Genomic DNA, 13,670 nt, shown 5'->3' on the forward strand with positions numbered 1-13,670 from the left:
GAGGTTCAGGCCTGTGCAGAGCTTGTCCGAGGCTCATGGTGGGAGTCTTGTTCTTGGCATGGCAGCATAAGTATGGCCAGCCCCTGGTGGCCTGTGGCCTGTGGCAAGTGTATTTTGCTCCCCCAACCCTGGCATGGGCTTGTTTACAAGTGCATGTCATGTTAAGGAAGGGGAGAGCAGATATTTTCATTTTGGTGCTCAGGAAGTGTTGGTATATACATTTACATTTACGTTCTTTTTATGTCAGCTGAATGGCTTTGTGGGAAATTAGCAACATCAGGTGACTTTCAGCCCTGGAAACAAAAACAAACAGCAAAAACTATGAAGAAAGGCTGCAATGATGTTTCTTGAGTGATGATGCTATTAGCAGGGACACTGGGTGCTGCTCTATTAGCATGATCTAATGATGCAACAATGGAATCTCAGTACTTGATAGCATTCCGCCAATACATTTGGATTTGGATAATTGGAAAATTATAGATGAACAAGTTATTGAACTTTGAGTGCTTACAGATGACCTGCATATTAAGGAATCATCCATGATTTGTTTGCTGGTAGATAAGGCAATGTTGGCTATTTAATGAGCGCCCATTCTGATTTGTTTGTAAGGAGAAAAGATGACCTGTTAGCAAGGGCATTTTGCCATCACTTTCCTTGTTGAAAAATGTCTGATATTTTGGGGAAGTGGGTTTGTTGTGCAAGACCTCCTAACCAAGGTTGTGCAACCTGACTTTGCTGGGATATGATTGAATTCAACCCCAAAATAGCAACAGTTTATAAGTGCCCTTTCTAACTCTTCAAATAGCTTTTATGATGGCATGGAGCAGTCTTCTGCTACAAGTACTAATGGAGAGTCAATTTAGCCATACTCAATTGGAAGAAAGAATATGCCCTTATGAAGAGGACTGTTACAAAACTCTTCATCATTTTATAATTTATTGAAAATATTATAATGGAGTTAGGAAGAATTTGATCCTCCTACTTCAAAATAGGTTATCTGGTAAATGGACAAGTGATGTAAAAAAATCTGTAAATTTTTGTTTCTCCCAGTTTCCCATTTTTCCAGTCTTCAGTTTTCCACACTTCCACAGCTTTTCTCTCTCAAAGTCTTCATAGGAATTCACCAGCATTTTAGTAGGAATTTCTCCTATTCGACACATTTTTGCTGAATACACGGATTTTCCCTAAAATTTATATTTCCCATAATATAATACATTTCTGTATATTATTTTCACTAATATATTATGCACCCTAATGTGTTGCGCATGGAGTAATTTTTATGTCCACCTACTCATGCACATCTGCACACATTATATGGCCGGAGAACTACATTGCAAGGTTCAGGGAAATGTGAATGTTGAAATATTGCTGTTTTTCAGTTCTCCTGTTGCTTCAGAAAGTGAATTAGCAAGGTTCATCTTTAAATGTGAAGTGAATCAAATCTCTCCCCCACCACTCATACACTGACAGGTGTCATAACAGAATTATGTATGAAGGAAGAGGAGAAAGTATCTTCCTTTTAAAAGTCTGGTAAGCAGGACAAGAGGCCAGATGATCTCAGGTGAGTTGATCTTGAGAAGGGCTGTAGCTCAGAGGTTGAGCCTTTGTCCCATCTTCTGCAGGGTACCACATTGGCTACCCCAATGTATACAGTTCACATTGTTCTTCTGCATTGTGACATGAGTGTTGAGCAATACAAGCCTATTCAATAGGGTCAGCCCAGGAAAGCAGAATTTGAATCTCTGCCTACAAGCGGTGTTTGTTACCTGTCCTGAATGTGCTGCCAACTTCCTTGAAATCTGTTTCATGACATGGGTGAGGTTTTGGCAAAGGGCTCTGATCCTTTCTGATGGATGCAGAAGATGGGCAACCTGCCGCCCTCTCTGCTCCAATGAACTAGGAGGACGGAAAAGAGAAACAGAATACAACAGCCTGGGTGGTGTGTTTTTTATGGCCATAATTCCAAGGCCTCCTTCCTGTAATCCCTTGCTTAACGAAACATGTTGGGTTATACAAAAGCTAGTGTAGTGTAGCAGACCATTGTTTGTGCAATCTTATGTCTGCAACAAAGGGATAACATAATCCTTAATAATAGGAGTCTATGAACTGTAGAGATCGTCGAGAGTCATCTGGACTAGAATCAGCTCTGTGCATAGCTGAGCTATGCCATGAGCTTCCAGGACTGCAGCAAGGAGTGTCTTCCTGGGCACTTAAGCCTTCTTGTGGTTTGGACTGCTCCTAACCAGCCAGGCAGCTCCACCAGTCGCTGCAGCTCACTTTAACTATTCCAGTCTGTGTTTTTTTTTAATTAATATTTATTAAATTTTCATGGTATAATATAAACAAGACATAAAAAAGACAAAGAGAGAGAAAAAAAGAAAAAGTACAGTAAAGAAAAAACGCATTAACATATAAGAAAAGAATAAACGCACAATATAACAACAGTTAAAAACAACTTCATCTTTCAAAAGAGATCTTGCATTTGCTTTTTTCCTGGACTTTCCCATACCTCCCTCCTTTGTATTCCATTTCCATTGTTCGATCAGCAAATCCTTTCCCTCGTTTACTTTCATCTCGATTCTTATCTTAATATTTTGGCTTTACCCTTCCCTCTCTTTTACCACTATTTTTCCATTAACTTCGTCGCTTTTTTACTATAAGCCACTTAATCAAAATTCAGCATCCTTCTAACATTCATTAATTTTACAATATTTCTGTAAATAGTCCTTGAATTTCTTCCAATCTTCTTCCACCTGATCTTCTCCCTGGTCTCGAATTCTGCCGGTCATTTCTGCCAGTTCCATGTAGTCTATCACCTTCATCTGCCATTCTTCCACGGTGGGTAATTCTTGTGTCTTCCAATACTGCGCAATCAGTATTCTTGCTGCTGTTGTGGCATACATAAAAAAGATTCTATCCTTTCTTGGCACCAATTGGCCGACCATGCCCAGGAGAAAGGCCTCCGGTTTCTTGAGGAAAGTATATTTAAATAGCTTTTTCATTTCATTATAGATCATTTCCCAAAAGGTCTTAATCCTTGGGCACGTCCACCAAAGGTGAAAGAATGTACCTTCTGTTTCTTTACATTTCCAACATTTATTATCAGGCAACTTATAAATTTTTGCTAGCTTGACCAGTGTCATGTACCACCTGTATATCATTTTCATAATATTCTCTCTTAAGGCACTACATGCCGTGAATTTCATACCGTTAACTATTCCAGTCTGTTAGGCCTTAAAGCTGTGAGTCTCTGAGCTTGTGTGGCTGCTTCCATGAAGAAAGAGCAGGGGCCTGTCCTGTGATGCTTTTCATAAACTGAGAAATACCTAACAGTGAATCACCACTGTAAGAACTTTGCAGGCTTTGGCCCTCCATAGGTTACTGAACTACAACTCCCATCAGCCCCAGCAAGCATGGCCCATGGGCAAGAATGATGAGAGCTGTAGTTCAGTAACATCTGGAGGGCCAAATTTTGCCCAACCCTGATTCAAAGCACTAGGCTTTCTTTTACCATGGTCAAAGACTCAGTTTGGAACCCACCACCACCATGTGCATTTGCACACACGCACACACGCCTCGACACATTTGCTTTCGAAGGGCATAAGAGATAGGCAATATATTATTTGAATACAAAATATATATTTTAATATAATATTTTAATTGATCTCCAACATAATTTAAACAACAAAATATCCAATGTAACTTATAACAAGTAAAAGAAGAGGAAAGCATGCATTTTACAGCATTAGGAGATAATAGTGTATATCAATTTATAGCATTATAATTTAAAAGTGGTAACACTGATCAAATTAATCACTTTTGTTGAATCAATGCCAACAACTATATAGTTTTAGTTCTATCAATGTTTAATTGTTTTTTAATGATTTGTTTTTTTCCTTTTTTATCTTTAAGCCACCTTGAGTACTCAGAGAGAAAAGAAGGGTTATAGCTAGCTAGCTACCTAGATGATAGATAGATAGATATAGATTAGCAAGCAAGTTGGGGCAGGGGCAGGAGGTGCTCAGATATGGCATGTGCATCACCACCCAGGGTGTGGCTACTGTGTGTATTTTGGGATGGGGTAGTTCCTTATGGTATTTTCATGCATCCTTTAAAAGTGTGATGCTCCTTCAAGAGATGCCAATTTGAGGCACTGAAGCCGTTCCACTCTCTTAGTAGGCAACTGTGAAAGGGCAGCAGCCCCATTTGCAGTTTCAAGCTGTTACGTGACAAACGATGCATTTCTCCTAATTATGAATATGTCTGCTTGACTGAAAGGAGCCCTTCTGCTGCTGCAGCTGGTATCAGCTTATCTGTTCAGCATCCTAAATCGGTAACCTGGAGATAGCTGATATGAGAGGCATTGATGCTTTCTCCACAAGGGATACCCAAGACTTTGTTCAAGCTTCTCTCTCTTTTTCCCTTTTTGTTGTTGTTGTTGTTGTTGCACCAAGAGCATCTAAATTGGGGACAGGGAACATGTGACTCTGGATATTTGGTGCATTCAGAGAAAGTGAATATTGTGCTACTTTTCCTGATTCAATCATTAGCGCTTCTGTTCCATTTTCTACTGCTCCTTTCACACAGCTGTACCAGTTGTCTTATGAAACTGTGGCTTTTTGAAAGATATACCTGTGTTCTTAAAACAGTTAAAATGTTCTAAAAACAACTACAGCTTATTAGGTTTTTAGTTTGTTTGTGTGAGCTGCTTAGAGATTTCTTTTTATATGGCAGGGGTGCTGACTTGAGCCCCAGGTTATGGGTGCCCAATGGCGCCCGTGATATAACATGGCATCGTGACGTTGTGACTTCTGGTTTCTATCAGACGTGCAGGACACTACCAGAAGTTGTGTTTGTAAGCCTGGCAGGGTCTCTGACATCCTCTGGGAGTTCTCATTGGGGCTGTTGTGTGACTTCTGGTAGAAACTGGAAGTTGCATTGGAGCCCCATGTTGTGGGTGCTAAGAACCCCCCCCCCCCAAAAAAAAATGTGTGGCTGCCCTGACACACAGGGCCCCCTAGACCCAGCACCTATGTTAAATGGTGCAACCATGTGGCAGTTTGGACTTCTTTCCTCAAGTGCCTAAATCATCAGCCCATTCCTTGCTTAGGAGCAAGGACTGGTGTTTTCCTTCTCCTCTTTGAGGGCACAATGTCAGACATTATTCATCTTGAAGGAATCGGGGTTTTCCACTCAAGATCCTGCCAACTACCAGCTACCTGTGAAACCTTACTGAGTTGTTGGAGTTCTTGGCCCTTAACTCAAAATATCACTGACAGCCTTGGAAAGTTCCCCAGGAGTATTCTCTGAGAGCCGCCTCCTCCCCACCAACCTCCTTCTCCCGTAGTCACCGTAAAAACATTTCCTACTCGCTGGAAAGCAGGAAAGTATGAGATGGAAGCATGGAGGGGGATATCTACAGATCCATGCTGATTTTCTTAAACTGGCAAACTGCTGCCCTGTGGGTCATGTGAAAGAATTGGTTAGTGGTTTGTGAGAAATCAATGGTTTTGCTAATGGCTCATGCCATCTACCCTCCAGAAGACTACCCATTAGATCATTCTGGCTTTGCCTCCTTCCAAACCGAATCTGCTAAGGGCAAGTAATGTTGCCACATTTCTGGGTAGAATGAGATTAGATTGTTTTCTGCCTCCCAATGCAGGGACACAGCAGGACACCTCACTTCCAGAAGCAGCTAACTGTTGAGTCAATATGACACTAATCATATTTTAGTGGGTGTCAGCTAATTTTGCCCTATCTCTGCAAGGGCCTACTTAATCACTCCTGATGAAGAGGCACATTGGAATTACCTGTCTATAGAGAATGTTGCATCCCTACATGACTCCCTGATCTGGACCCACTACATTCTAATAAAGAAGCATGGAGAAACATGAGGCATGTGTGTGAAGAGGTGAGGTTGCTTGGAGGGCAGATGGTTCTGATGCTTACCCACTCTAAACTAAAACTTTTGAGGCATAAAATGCACCTCCAATTCTATCATCTCCTTGCCAAAAGATGTGTGCCTTTGGGGATGTTTGGGAAACACTATCTTTGACTCATCCAGGATTAATTTAGCCTTCTGGCTAAAGCCAATAACTGTATTTAACCTTCATTCTTGTTTATTCATTCCAGGTCTGGATTATTGCTTTGTAAATCAGGCCAACACCCATCCTACTATTGCTTAATTGAGCTTCTAATTAAAAGTACAATGAGTCTTCCCTGTCCGTCTGCATCTGCTTTAAAAATTAACTGGGAGGAAGGTGGGTGTGACAACTGCCACAAGAAAATAAAAACACTAAAAGCTCTCCCCATTACCTCCTTCCCTTCATGGTGCATTGGAATGAGGATATATTTACACCATTGGTAGGGGAATTACCTGCATCAAAACACTGCCCAAGAAAGGCTAACAAAGGCTAGCATTCTTTGTTGTGTTAAAGCGGAAATGTTTGGTGGTTAATTGCTTTGCAAATGTGTGTGGTGGATTGAATCAACCACATGTTTCACTCTGCAGTAGAGGAATCCTACAAATAACGCTCTGTTTATAATAGGCAATCCAAATTTATTGGTATAACCAAGGAATAACCAGCTGCACAAATTTAAGATGGGGGACACCTGGATTGTCAATAGCACATGTGAAAAGGATCTTGGGGTCTTAGTAGACCACAAGCCTAACACAAGTCAAAGGTGTGGAGCAGCAGCAAAAAAGAGCTAATTCTGTTCTGGGCTGCATCAACAGTAGTATCCAGATCAAGGTAAGTCATAGTACTACTTTATTTTGTCTTGGTCAGACCACACCTGGAATACTGTGTCCAATTCTGGGCACCACAACTGAAGAAGGATATTGACAAGCTGGAACGTGTGCAGAGGAGGACAACCAAGATGATCAAGGGTCTGAAAAACAAGTCTTATGAGGAATGGATGAGGGAATTGGGTATGTTTAGCCTGGAAAAGAGGAGACTGAGAGGAGATATGATAGCAATCTTCAAATATCTGAAGAGCTGTCACATGGAAGATGGAGCAAGCTTGTTTTCTCCTGCTCCAGAGGCCAGGACCCAAACCACTGGATTCAAGTAACAGTGGTACCTCTGAATGTGAACGAACGTAACACTTGATTGCGTGTGCGCGGGTTGCGTTTCACCACTTCCGTGTATGTGCGTGATGTCATTTTGAGCGTCTGCGCGAGCAGCAAAACCCGGAAGTAACGCGTTCCGTTATTTCCGGATCACCGCAGAGCGCAACCCGAAAATATTCATCCCGAAGCTACTTCAACCCGAGGTATGACTGTAAAAGAAAGGAGATTCATACTAAACATCAGGGAGAACTTTCTGACAGTAACAGTTCTTTGATAGTGGAATGGACTCCCTTGGAGGTGATGGACTCTCCTTCATTGGAGGTTTTTAAGCAGAGGTTGGATGGCCATCTGTTATGGATGCTTTAGTTGAGATTCCTGCATTGCAGGGGGTTGGACTAGAAGACCCTCAGAGTACTTTGTGATTCCATGTTTCTATAGTACCCTTTTTTCCACTTGGGGGGTGGTTGGTGATGCTTCCCCGCCCCCCCCCCCCCGCTGTTCCACTAGTATTCTTAAGGTTACAGGTGTTCTGGGGCTGGGTGGGGCTGGATCCCAAAATGGGCAGGGCCACCCACTTTCTCTCCTTTAATATCTCTCTGTCTCTGTGTCTCTCTCTCTTCTTCCTCACCTGGTGGGGCTGTTGAGAGAGGGCAGATCTCTCTTATTGGAGGAACAGATTGCTTTAAGAGAGCCTTCTCTTACCTCTCTTCCTCTCAAAAAGCTCCATCCATTTTGGCTTTCCTCCTCTATTTCCCATACTTGAAGCCTCCTCTCCCTCTGGGCTGCCTGTACCCACGTGACATTCAACCTCCAGTTCTGCAATCCTGTGAATGCCAACTTGTAATTAAGTCCTGTTGAGTTCAATGAGTTGTTATCCCTGATATCAATATATAGGATTTGAGCCTGAGTGAGGTTCATTTGCAGAAAAATACATGCACATGGACAGAATAGAACAAAGTCCTGCTTCCTTACTATAGTGATATAGTTTAGCACTGAGAGGCATTCCCACATATGGGGCACTGGTTAATAAATATTAAGGAAATTATTATTTGTGGGCACATCCTCAGGCCACAATAGATTGGAGCAGAGAAGGGGTTCAGGCTGCATTCACTTTGCTGAGTCACTCTGCAGATTCAGGTTGGGATCTATATTTATGGATCTAAAATCATTTCACAGTGTCAGAATACTCGAGTGAAGAGGACCTTGGAATAACCTGGCAGACACCATTTCTGGGATATACGATGTGTTAACAGCGGACAAGGGAACCATTAAGAGTAGAAGGCTTCTGTAAGTACTGTTGAAGTGAAAGAGATCCAGAAAAACATGGATTTGCTACAACCACCTGCAAGCCTTCAATTGTCAGAGACTATTGTGGGGAGTGACAAACAATTGGCAACAACTGGAGCAGAAAAGAGAAGTGAAAAAACAAAACTGTAAATGTTTCTACATGTTGTGGGAGTGAATGCCTTGGACTTTTGTAATAGCTCTAGGTTTGCAAAAGGTGGAGAATATGAAACTAAGTTAAATTTTGGCCAGTTGAAGAATACTGCATGCCTAAAATGATGATGATAGTGGTGGTGGTGGTGAAAATTTGGAAAGAATTATTCTGTACATGCATGCAAAAAGCAGATCATACTGTTTATCATTATGTCACACAGTTAAGAAGGGTCAGTAACAATTGCTGCTTGAGTGAATTAGCAGGATTTCTAACAAAGCCACTTCCGGACCTGTCCAGGAGGTGGGGTTGCGGGCTTCACGCCCACCCCACGTGAGCGGGAGAATCCCGGCTGTGTCATCCACCCAACCAGCAAATCAGGTGGCTGGGGGGGCGTGGCCTGCCCCATTTAGTTCCAGCGTGGCCGGGGCTCGCACTCTTTTGCCGGCTAGCCCCCACATTTGTTTCCCGCATATCAGCTGTTCCTGTTTGTCAGAGATCTTATCTGCGTTGCCTGGAGCGTTCCTGCCTTGTTTCTTTGTTGCCTTTGTTCTTGAGCTGCAGGGCACCTCACTGAATTTGCTGTTGCTTGCTCGTGTGGCGGTTAGGCATTGGTAAGAAGGGGTTAAGAGGATGGGGGGGGAGGAACACCATCACCTCCCCCCAGAGAATGAAGGGTGGTCCGGTAAAGGACTCTGGGGGGCGTGGCCCTGTCCCAAGCCTATGGAGGTGTGGGCCAAAGGCACGCCCCCAAGCGGTGACCGGGGGGGGGGGAGCTCCTAGTTGACGTGCCTCAGCAGGAGACTCCCCCACTATGGTGTTAACCCTTCCCGTGTCTCCAGCAAATGGGCTGGAGCCGGATAGTCGATAGGACCAATGCCTAAGCCAATGCCTCTCATTCCTGAATTCAATAAAGTTGTGGCCTAATTCGCCCATTTAACCTTAAATTCTGGTGTCTGGTGTCTTTATTTATCCTTGGTGGGGGGCGGGAACTCGCCACGCAAGCAATAGAATTGTCTCTGGTGGCAGAGGAGAAAGTCATCAGAGAGGTTTCTACAAGAATAAGATCACTCAAAGATACTAGGATTTGAAGAATCTTGAAGCTACAAGCCAAAGATTTGAATTTGTCTGAAGGTATTGTTTGTAAACGGATTATGACAGAACGCTGTATAAGGAAGTCAGCTGGAAAACTGGAAAGGTCTTCTACATACTAGGCGAGAAAGGCTGAAGAGAAAAGCATTTCATTATTGTGCCATGGAGCATAATCCTAAATAATGCCAAGCATTGGGGGGGGGGGGAGTGTTTTAACTGTGAGCATTATCATTTTGCAAGGTGTTATCAGAACTCCACAGGCAATAGTCAAATAAACTCAATGTGTTATTAATCAATAATGTACTAAGATTTTTCATTATATTTAACAGTAATGTAAATGAAAGAAAAGAGGCATAACTGAAACTGGAACAAAATCCCTAAAAGTTTCAAAAAGCAGATAGGTGGTCCTTTTTGGGTGATACACAATTGTTGTGGAGAAGCTGTACTCCAAGGTTAAGTTAGTCTGGCTAATCTTTTTTGACCCGAGGCCTGCATTCACACTTGGCCAGCTCCCTGAGGGCTGCATGCCAGTGTTGGCTCACCACTACCCACCCTCCCTATTTTATGTATGCACTGAGGATGGGTGAATCTGTCAATTCTGGTTTCTCTTGGTTTCTCATTTTTCCACTCATAAGTTCATTTCCCCACATTTTCATAGCATTTCATAAATTTTCTTTTTTTTTTAGTGTGAATTTCTCCTAATATACACACTTTTACAAAGCAAAATATAATGCATCTTTCTACCCTGTCTTTGCTAATATGTGCATTTCATACACTACACACTTGTTGTATATGCATTTTTAATACCTTGACTGGAGAAATGCATTGCAAAATTCATAGAAGTGTGAATTTAGAAGGATAACTGTGTTTCAGATGGCATATTATTTGGGAAAGTGCAAATTTAGGCTGCTTCGCCTTTAAAATAGGAACTGAATTGAATTTCTCTCCCATTCCTAGATGCATGTGTGCACACACAGGCACACACAGGCACACAGCCTCCATCTTCTGATTCATGCAGCTCAGATGATAATGGGTGGTTATTGTTCCCTTTCTGCTCATCAAATGGTTACTCTGATAATCAGAGTAGGAATGGTTTAATTTCCATCATTGCTGAGCTCCATGCACCCCAGCTCTGTGCCTAGCCTACTTTAATTTTCTTTTTGCACCCGCTGCCAAAATTAATTGTGTCTTGCTTGGCCAGAAAAAAACTGCTTGGTATGGGGTTGGCCCTAATCATTTAGGATCAGATCACCTGAAGGACAATCTGCACTTGTATGACTCTGCCCATAATTTTTCTTTTTCTTTTCTACCCCATAAGATTTTATTAAAGCTTTTTCATAATACAATAAAAGAAAATAAACTGATTAAAAAAAAACAGAGATAAAGAGAAGAGAAAACTCTATCAAAGGTAGCTCTTGACTTTTGTCACCCATAGAAAGTGGTGGACTCTCCTAGCTCTCACCCGTGAGCTTCCCTTTCTTCTCCAAAACTCTCACACTGGAAGATCTCACTTCCCTGTCTGTCACACAGGGTCCTTCCACCAATGTTCTACCACCTTCATATACAGTGGTACCTCAGTTTTTGAACGTCTCAGAAATTGAACATTTCAGTTTTCAAACGCTGAAAACCCAGAAGTAACTGCTTTGATTTTCAAATGCTTTTGGGAATTCAAAGGTGCCATGCAGCTTCCGTATTGAGTTTTCCAGAAATAAATGCTTCCGTAAGTAAATACTTTTGTTTTTGAATGTTTCAGAAGTAGAATGGTCTTCTGTAATGGATTACGTTTGAAAACCAAGGTACTACTGTATGTGTCGTCCTTGAACTCCAATAGTGGCCAAGAGCAGAGGACACCAAAGAAGAAAAAAGGAACAGAAGAAAGGCAAGGGAAGAAGGGAATGGAAGAAGAAAAGAAAGAAGAAAAAAGAAAAAAGGGGAAAGGTCTTCACATTTTCCATTTGTCAGTTACATTAAATAAATTATTCAAAATATTCACTCAAGGATGATATCCGACTATTCTACTTTCTGTCAAGAAATATTTTGTCCAATTTTCAGAGCCAAAGGTCTCAAATACATTCATTTTTTCTTTTCACACAAAAAGTCCAAAAGGGGTTCTCTAATTATTTTTAAAGGTCAACAATGGTTTTTCTCTAATCAACCATATCAACCTTGCCTCCAATAATTTCAACAACCATGCCTTCATAATAAACAATAATAAATATTTCTGTCTTTGTCCATATAAGAGTCTCCCCATTGTGTTCATATATTGAGATATTATTCCACAGTTCTTTTCTTATATATCCACTAATTTGCACCCAGTTCTGTATCCTCAGTTCCCATTTCCTGATGTGTTTGCCATGGTTTTCCATCCTTATCTAAAACTATCCATTTCATTTGCATTTCTTCCATTCTTTTTCCAAGAGGAGTGCCAGAAATTTGATAGCTCTTTCCTCTGAGTTCACTCCAAGTTGTACACAAAGCCTTTTCTCTCTCAGCTCTATCAATGCCAGATCCAGATGTTTCTCCATCTTTCCATCCATGACTTCATTCCACTCCTCCAAAATCACAACTCTTCCATTTGGCTGTTCAATCCTCCAAACACCTCTGTGAAGGACTTTTCCATTTCACCATTTGTTCCCTTCCAACTCTACCATTTCAACCTCTGCCAGTCCTTTATCCGTATTCTTCTCCAAAGTCTCTGCATCATCTTTGATTCTGCTTTTCATTTCACTCATCCAAGGCTTACTTTCATTTCCCATTTAATCAATCTTTGATCTAATCAATTTCATTTGCTCAGCAAACATTTGCCGAAGAATACAAACAGTAAGTGTAATGTCCAAATATATACTTGCCATACTGAATGCTTTTGCCATACTGAATGTATTATGAAGAACTGAGTCTCATTACATCTCACATCTCTCTCTACCTTAAGATCTTCACAGCCTTATCTCTTAATGTAACATGAGACCCAACAGGCATAGTCCATGTAGAATCAACACATTCCTTTCCCACAGAGTATCAAATGGCAGAGTTACTTTCAATTTTTAAGCAGGACTTTCATTGAGAAAACAACAAATAAAAAATTTCTCAGCACAATTCTTGTTTGTTTAAAACTTTCTTGTCTCACGCCATAAGACAGGCTTTTTGTTCTCCCTTCAACCCTTTAACAGTTGACTTCCCTTCCCTTCTTCTGGAAACTAGAATGCAGCTCATGCACCAAATGTAAATCTCCATAGAGACATCTCTCTCAGTTATAAATTATAACTGTCAAAGAAATAATTAAGAAAGGGAGGGATTTTGCAGATCTAATGCATATACTGGGCTCTTATGTGACTTTTGGACTCTGCCCATTATCTTAAGATATTTGTGTGCCCATTAGTGAAATCAGGTTGGCAAGCACACAAGACAGAGCCTTTGTGGTGGTGGCCCCACAGTTGTGGAACTCTCTTCAAGTTAACATTTGTTTTGCTCTTTCAGTTCTACTATTCTACTGCCTTTCCTGAAGAGAATTTTGCAACAAAAGGAATTATTAATGAATTTGAGTGGTTCCAGCTGGGTAGAGTCTCTTGGGTAAAATCACAGAAGTGCATCATCTTGAGAATTTGTCTTAGGCGATTATACATATATGGGCACACCTATCCACACTTGACTGTGATCTTAGGTGCCTCTGTACACCACATTACATTTCAATTTAAAACTTACCTCTGACTCATACAACATTTTTTTCTCTCTTTAAAAAAAATAAAATGCTTTTATGTTGTCTTATGCAAGAGAGAACTTTTGCACTATTGGACAAACAAAATAAACTTGTATGTTCCAGTGCCATCTGGTGACACCTACTATAATTACACTGTTTAATTAAGGGACATTCATTCATTTGTGGTAGGAGCCAAACCCACCAAGGACCTTGCCATTTTTCTGCTCCCAGTGTAATTTCAAATCTCACAGGAACCATTCCACTGTTTTACTTATCCACTAAATCTGCAATCCTATGTTTACTGGGAGGACACCCAGGGGCTATAGGGAGCATTGGATCTCCTGCTCTGAGGGGGAAGAGATTGTTCCAGACTTTGA

At 41.4% G+C, this 13,670-nt stretch overlaps 2 protein-coding genes across 2 annotated transcripts in view; one reads left to right on the forward strand and one right to left on the reverse strand.

Annotated features, from left to right (window-relative positions):
- LOC310669435 (vascular endothelial growth factor receptor kdr-like) overlaps nt 1-131 on the reverse strand; it is a 231,540-nt gene extending 231,409 nt beyond the window's left edge. Inside the window, exon 1 of the mRNA XM_083423419.1 lies at nt 119-131. The gene's annotated coding sequence lies outside the window, so the exon portion shown is untranslated. The remainder of the gene's footprint in view (nt 1-118) is intronic.
- LOC310669944 (craniofacial development protein 2-like) overlaps nt 1-13,670 on the forward strand; it is a gene marked incomplete at its 3' end in the record, with an annotated part of 710,849 nt that overhangs the window by 401,887 nt on the left and 295,292 nt on the right. The window lies entirely within an intron of this gene.

The sequence above is a fragment of the Podarcis tiliguerta genome, assembly GCF_965153285.1.
Source record: "Podarcis tiliguerta genome assembly, chromosome: Z".
NCBI classification, from domain to species: Eukaryota; Metazoa; Chordata; class Lepidosauria; order Squamata; family Lacertidae; genus Podarcis; species Podarcis tiliguerta.